The sequence below is a fragment of the Chiloscyllium plagiosum genome, unplaced genomic scaffold (assembly GCF_037043375.1).
Source record: "Chiloscyllium plagiosum isolate Xiang-an unplaced genomic scaffold, Cpla_swu_hap1 HiC_scaffold_38, whole genome shotgun sequence".
In the NCBI taxonomy this organism is placed as follows: Eukaryota; Metazoa; Chordata; class Chondrichthyes; order Orectolobiformes; family Hemiscylliidae; genus Chiloscyllium; species Chiloscyllium plagiosum.
The window spans coordinates 4066769-4072912 of NW_028270176.1; the positions used below are offsets into that span (position 1 = coordinate 4066769).

At 44.0% G+C, this 6144-nt stretch overlaps 1 non-coding gene across 1 annotated transcript; it reads left to right on the top strand.

The window, feature by feature from the left end:
• The first annotated feature begins 392 nt into the window (after positions 1-392).
• On the top strand, positions 393-576 carry LOC148138978 (U2 spliceosomal RNA). Its single transcript, XR_015753723.1, has one exon. It is a non-coding gene; the product is annotated as a U2 spliceosomal RNA (small nuclear RNA).
• The last annotated feature ends 5568 nt before the right edge of the window (positions 577-6144 follow it).

The window sequence follows — 6144 nt, forward strand, 5'->3', positions numbered from 1 at the left end:
TCCTATCATTCCATGCAGTCTTATCCTGATACAGGGCTATCATACATTCCATACCCTTCCTGTTTCGGTTCCACCCGAGCGGAAAGGGGACTATGTGACCAACCGGCCTACCGGAGGCACATGTATAGTAATTGGTTTTATTTGGAGTTTTAACAGTGTACTTTACCCATTCAACCCAGGCATTTGTGTCCCCGTATCCAGTTTCTATTTCACTGGTCTGCTTCAAGTCCTTCACTTCTATAATTTTTGCCACCTTTGGGCCGTTGGGAGGGGCAAAAGGTTGATGAATCTTCCTATCAGGTTGTTTGGCTCGTTTTCCGTTTGCTCCGACTATTCGGAAACAGCAGCCCGAAAAACACTTCCCAGTGGCAGCCATTACTATCTTTAATAGGATCGCTTCTCGGCCTTTTGGCTCGGAATATGTGTAGTTTCTGTTCTCATCAGTTTAATCGCTGATATCTCCCGAACGTGGGAGTGTTTGTATTAAATGGATTTTTGGAGCAGGGAGATGGCTTAAGGGCTTGCTCTGTCCCCTCCATGTATCAGCACTAGTAACTATAGGCCGGTGAGTCTCACTTCTGTTGTGGGCAAAGTCTTAGAGAGAATTGTAAGGGATAGGATTTATGCACATCTGGATAGGAATAATGTGATCAAGGATAGTCAGCATGGTTTTGTGAAGGGCAAGTCGTGCCTCACAAACCTTATTGAATTCTTTGAAAAGGTGACGAAGGAGGTTGATGAGGGGAAAGCGGTAGATGTGGTATATATGGATTTTAGTAAGGCGTTTGATAAGGTTCCCCATGGTAGGCTACTGCAGAAAATACGGAGATATGGCATTGAGGGTGAGTTGGAGGTTTGGATTAGGAATTGGCTGGATGGAAGAAGACAGAGGGTAGTAGTTGATGGCAAAGTTTCTTCATGGAGTGCCGTCACTAGCGGTGTTCCGCAAGGATCTGTTTTGGGACCATTGCTGTTTGTCATTTTTATAAATGACCTGGAAGAGGGGTTAGAAGGTTGGGTGAGCAAGTTCGCGGATGATACGAAAGTCGGAGGAGTTGTTGACAGTGAGGAAGCATGTGGCAGGTTACAGCAGGATATAGAGAAGCTGCAGAGCTGGGCAGAAAGGTGGCAGATGGAATTCAATGTAGCTAAGTGCGAGGTGATTCACTTTGGGAAGAATAACAAAAAGATGGGGTACTGGGCTAATGGTCGGATACTTGGTAGTGTGGATGAGCAGAGGGATCTTGGTGTCCATGTACACAGATCTCTGAAAGTTGCCACCCAGGTAAATAGTGCGGTGAGGAAGGCATATGGCGTACTGGCTTTTATTGGTAGAGGAATTGAGTTCCGGAGTCCTGAGGTCATGATGCAGTTGTATAAGACTCTGGTACGGCCGCATCTGGAATATTGTGTGCAGTTTTGGTCGCCATACTATAGGAAGGATGTGGAGGCATTGGAACGGGTGCAGAGGAGGTTTACCAGGATGTTGCCTGGTATGGAAGGAAAATCGTATGAGGAAAGACTGAGGCACTTGGGGCTGTTTTCACTAGAGAAAAGAAGGTTTAGGGGTGACTTGATTGAGGTGTACAAGATGATTAGGGGGTTAGATAGGGTCGACAGTATGAACCTTTTCCCGCGTATTGAGTCGGGTATTACAAGGGGGCATAGCTTTAAATTAAGGGGGGGTAGATATAGGACTGATGTTAGGGGTAGGTTCTTCACTCAGCGAGTCGTTAGTTCATGGAATGCCCTGCCAGTAACAGTGGTGGACTCTCCCTCTTTATGGGCATTTAAGAGGGCATTGGATAGGTATATGGAGGATAGTGGGTTAGTGTAGTTTAGGTGGGCTTGGATCGGCGCAACATCGAGGGCCCAAGGGCCTGTACTGCGCTGTATTCTTCTATGTTCTATGTTCTATGTTAAATCGTTACTAAGGAGGCGAGACCCATTTTTACGGGGAAGGGAGTCTTCAGAGGAGGTATTCCTAATGGTGAGATATATCGGGTGGCACTTTCTGTCAGGACAGTCTAGAGCTGGGCGAAAGGGGGCTCTATGGATAGTGATGCCAGGGGACGGTTTTTGCAAAACATACCTTAGATTAGATTAGGTTACTTACAGTGTGAAAACAGGCCCTTCGGCCCAACAAGTCCACACCGAAGTGTATCCCACCCAGACCCATAGTCCTACATTTACCCCTTCACCTAACACTACGGACAATTTAGCATGGTCAATTCACCTAACCTGCACATTTTTGGATTGTGGGAGGAAACCGGAACACCCGGAGGAAACCTACGCAGACACGGGGAGAATGTGCAAACTCACACAGAGAGTCGCCTGAGGCGGGAATTGAACCCGGGTCTCTGGCGCTGTGAGGCTAACCACTGTGCCACCGTGCCGCCCACCTTGTGTCCGTTCAGGTCTTAAGAAGGATTTCGGAGGAAATATCCTTCCTCTGATACCTTACATCTGCGCATTTTACTCGGCTGCAAGCATCGACCTCTTACTTGGGGATGTTCAGACTCAGGGACCGTTAGTAACAAATATGGAGATGACAGCATCATTTGACAAAATCCCAATACTAAGTAGGCTACTATGGTAACACTAAGCGTCCCCAGCATCCTACAATAGTATTGAAGGTCCGAGAGATTTAACATGCAATACAATATATAGACATCAAAAAGAAACTATCCCGCGTCCGCATAAAAATCAGTTGCTTAACGTTTTTTGAGTCTGAGTTTCAGTGGTTCTCCCGTCGATTCGGCCGTCCAGACTTCTTTCTTAATCGGGGATTCGACCGGTCCTTTAATCCTGGTGTAGTGAGACCAGCCCTTCTCCACTGTGTGTATCACCGTTTCAGTGTCAGAAGAGCCTGGTACGGTCCCTCCCAATCCGGTTGCAATTTAGTTTCTGTCCATGACTTAATTAGGACCCAATCTCCCGGCTGGATGGGATGAATGGCGAATCCAAGAGGCGGAGTCTGTGCCAGTAATCCTTGTCTGCTAAGAAAAGACAAAGTGGAGGACAAGCCCAGGATATACTTCTTTAAGAACAGATCTTTAGTGTCCAGGGTTGGGCAGTTCCCCTTTCATTCCCAGATAGGGCAGGCCAAACAATATCCCATAAGGGGACAGCTCCATATCTTTCTTTGGGGCCGTTCGCAGTCGCAAAAAGGCTATAAGTAAGTCCAAGGGAGTCTGGTTTCTACGACTAATTTAGATAACTGCTTCTTGAGTGTCTGGTTCATTCTCTCAACCTTTCCTGATGAAGGTGGGTGCCAAGGGGTGTGGAACTCCCAGGAGATACCTAACCCTTCATTACTCCCTGGACTACCCTGGAAGTAAAATGATCCGAATCTATGCATTCCACTATCCCGTATCTGGGGATTATGTGTTCAAGTATTATCTTGGACACCCCACTTGCGGTGGCAGTGGCTAAAGGGTACGCCTCCACCCATCCAGATCAGTGATCAACCATTACCAGCATATACCTCAGTCTTCCCACTCGGGGTAATTCGGGATAATCTACCTGAATGCTCTGAAATGGTCGGAGCCCAGCTCCTCTCCCTCCTGGGACTTGTTTCCTCAATACCTTCTTGTTGATTTTCTTGCATGTTATACATCCCTCACATATCTGTTTAGCTATCATATACATCCCTTTGCATCCATACTTCCTTGAGACCAAATCACACATAGCTTGCACTCCCCAGTGACTCCCCTGGTGTAAAACAGCCATAATTTCTCGCATCATCATATTATTTAGCATCTCCCGGCCATCGGGTAGCATCCTGTCTGTAATTCTCCGAGTTCTTCTAACTCTCTCTCTTCCTTAGCGCTAAATATCGGTCTCCCCCCCCCAGGTTACTGCACCATCGGTACCAAAATCTATATTGTAGTGGGCTGGGGGTTCAGAACTGCCTCCTAAGCGACTACATCCGCCAATCTATTTCCCTTTGCTTCGGGATCATTTCCTTGCTGATGTCCATTTATGTGGACTATTGTTATTTCCTTTGGCAACAAAAGGGATTCCAATACTTGCTTTACCAATTCCTCATGAGCCAGTTCTTTACCCCTACTGTTTATCAGTCCCCTCTCCTGCCATATCTTCCCAAATGTGTGTGCCACCCCGAAGGCAGACTTCGAATCTGGGGATGCAGTTCCTTCTTTGCCTTCCAAGGCCTTAAGGGCCCTTCCTCGTGCAGAAAGTTCGCAAGTCTGTGTCGACCAATCATTGGGTAGTCAACTAGCCTCAATAACACTCCCCTCTATTCCATCCACTACTGCATATCCGTTGTGTCTTTTACCTTCAATCACTCTGGGGGACCCATCAATGAACAGCCTGGCCCCTGCATGTAAATGGATATCTCTAAGGTCCATTCTTACTTTAGTCTGATATTCTATAATGTCAAGGCAGTCATGTTCTGGGTCTGAGCAGCTTCATCCTCCCCTTTCCAGAGAAAGGTAGCTGGATTCAGACAAATGTCTATGATCAATGTAAGGTCATTGATCTATTAGAATTGCTTCATATTTTAGAATTCTAGAGTCCGTAAGCCACCGCCCTGCTTTTTGATTTAGTTTGGTCCGTACCTGATGTGGGGTGATGACTATTAAGGCTCCCCCAAAAGTAAGTTTCCGACTCTCCTCTACCAATAAGGCTGTTGCTGCCACTGCCTGCACACACTCTGGCCAGTAATGTAGCTTTCCATTCTTTAATTAACAATGACTTAATGCAGTTTTAAATTAGCTGTGAATCAATATGACGAGTCATTGAGAGAGTGTGAAGCAATCCTGCCAATTAATATTGAGTCAGGCTGATACAATTGAATTATTATAAATATTAATTATTAATTATATATTATATAAATAAAGTAATTCAGGGTGGAAATGCAACAAGTGACTAAAACATTTTAGAAACTGTAATTGCGCAGTTCTGTTTGTTTACCAGTTACTTCTGGCTTCTCATTCTGTTTCTGTCATTGTTTTGCTCAAGCACGTTCAATTTTAAAAACCTCAACAGATTCCATAGCACCATTTGCAGTTAATTCAATCCCCAATTTGGTGGCAGTATCTTGCCATGAGCGCAAAGCTGATTCTTCGTGCCTCTCATCACAAAACTGTTGCCCTAGTCCAATTAACTCTCTCGTTCCTGCTCCCATGTTATGTCGCCAGATCAATTGCTGAGCCGAACTGACCAATTGAACAGCTTTAGGGCCACCTCATGGCCACTCTTCATCACCCAATGTTTTGTTTAGACCTTGATTTTTTTAAAAGAAATATTGGAATATTTCTTGCTCCCTATAGCTTCAAATACCAATTTATCAATTTATGCTTGTCTAACTTTAAAACCTGTTCCTAACTATACATCTTACTTGTAAATGTATATTTATATATTATAAATTCATTTATTCAGTATTTAATATTTAAAATGTAAAATGCATACAGTTCCCAACTTTGAAATCCTTAAGTAGTCCTGACCAGTCATTGCTCAATTACAATGCTATAGGTCGTGAAATAACCAGAGCTGTCTTAAAAGAAGACAGTCTTTGTCTATTCAAGTTTAAAAAAAAACTTCTAATGCATGAATAGTGGCCCAATCCAGGGTCACAGATATTAGCCATAGGATTGATTTATTACAATCTAATGTTGAACTGAAACTTCAACTGTCATTGAGGGAGGGAACTTTCTGAATAAAGCCACGGCTTAAAATTAAGTGAAAACAAATGAGTCTGAAACACAAAAAAAGGTGATCATGTTGTTTTCCTCCGTATTAAGCAGATTTCAAATTGCTTTTATGTCAGGATAAAAGAGATTAGTTAGAAACTGATAGTAAGGCAGTCTTGACCTGTAAAAAGAACAGGAGTTAACATTTTATAATCACCGTAAAATCCTTAACCTTAAAAGAAATCATGTTAAATTTCCATAATAGAAATCAGATTCAAAACAGTCCCGGAACTCAAGCTCCAGGGAACATTCAATCACCAACAAACAAATGTGCATTCAAACCGAATCACAAAGGGTTAAACTTTGTATTAGCTGTCCAGCCCTTCTCTCTCTCTCTCTCTCTCTGTCTGTCTGTCTTTCTCTCTCTCTCTCTCTCTCTCACACACACACCGTATCTCACAGACACTTTCTGACCTTCCCGTAACAA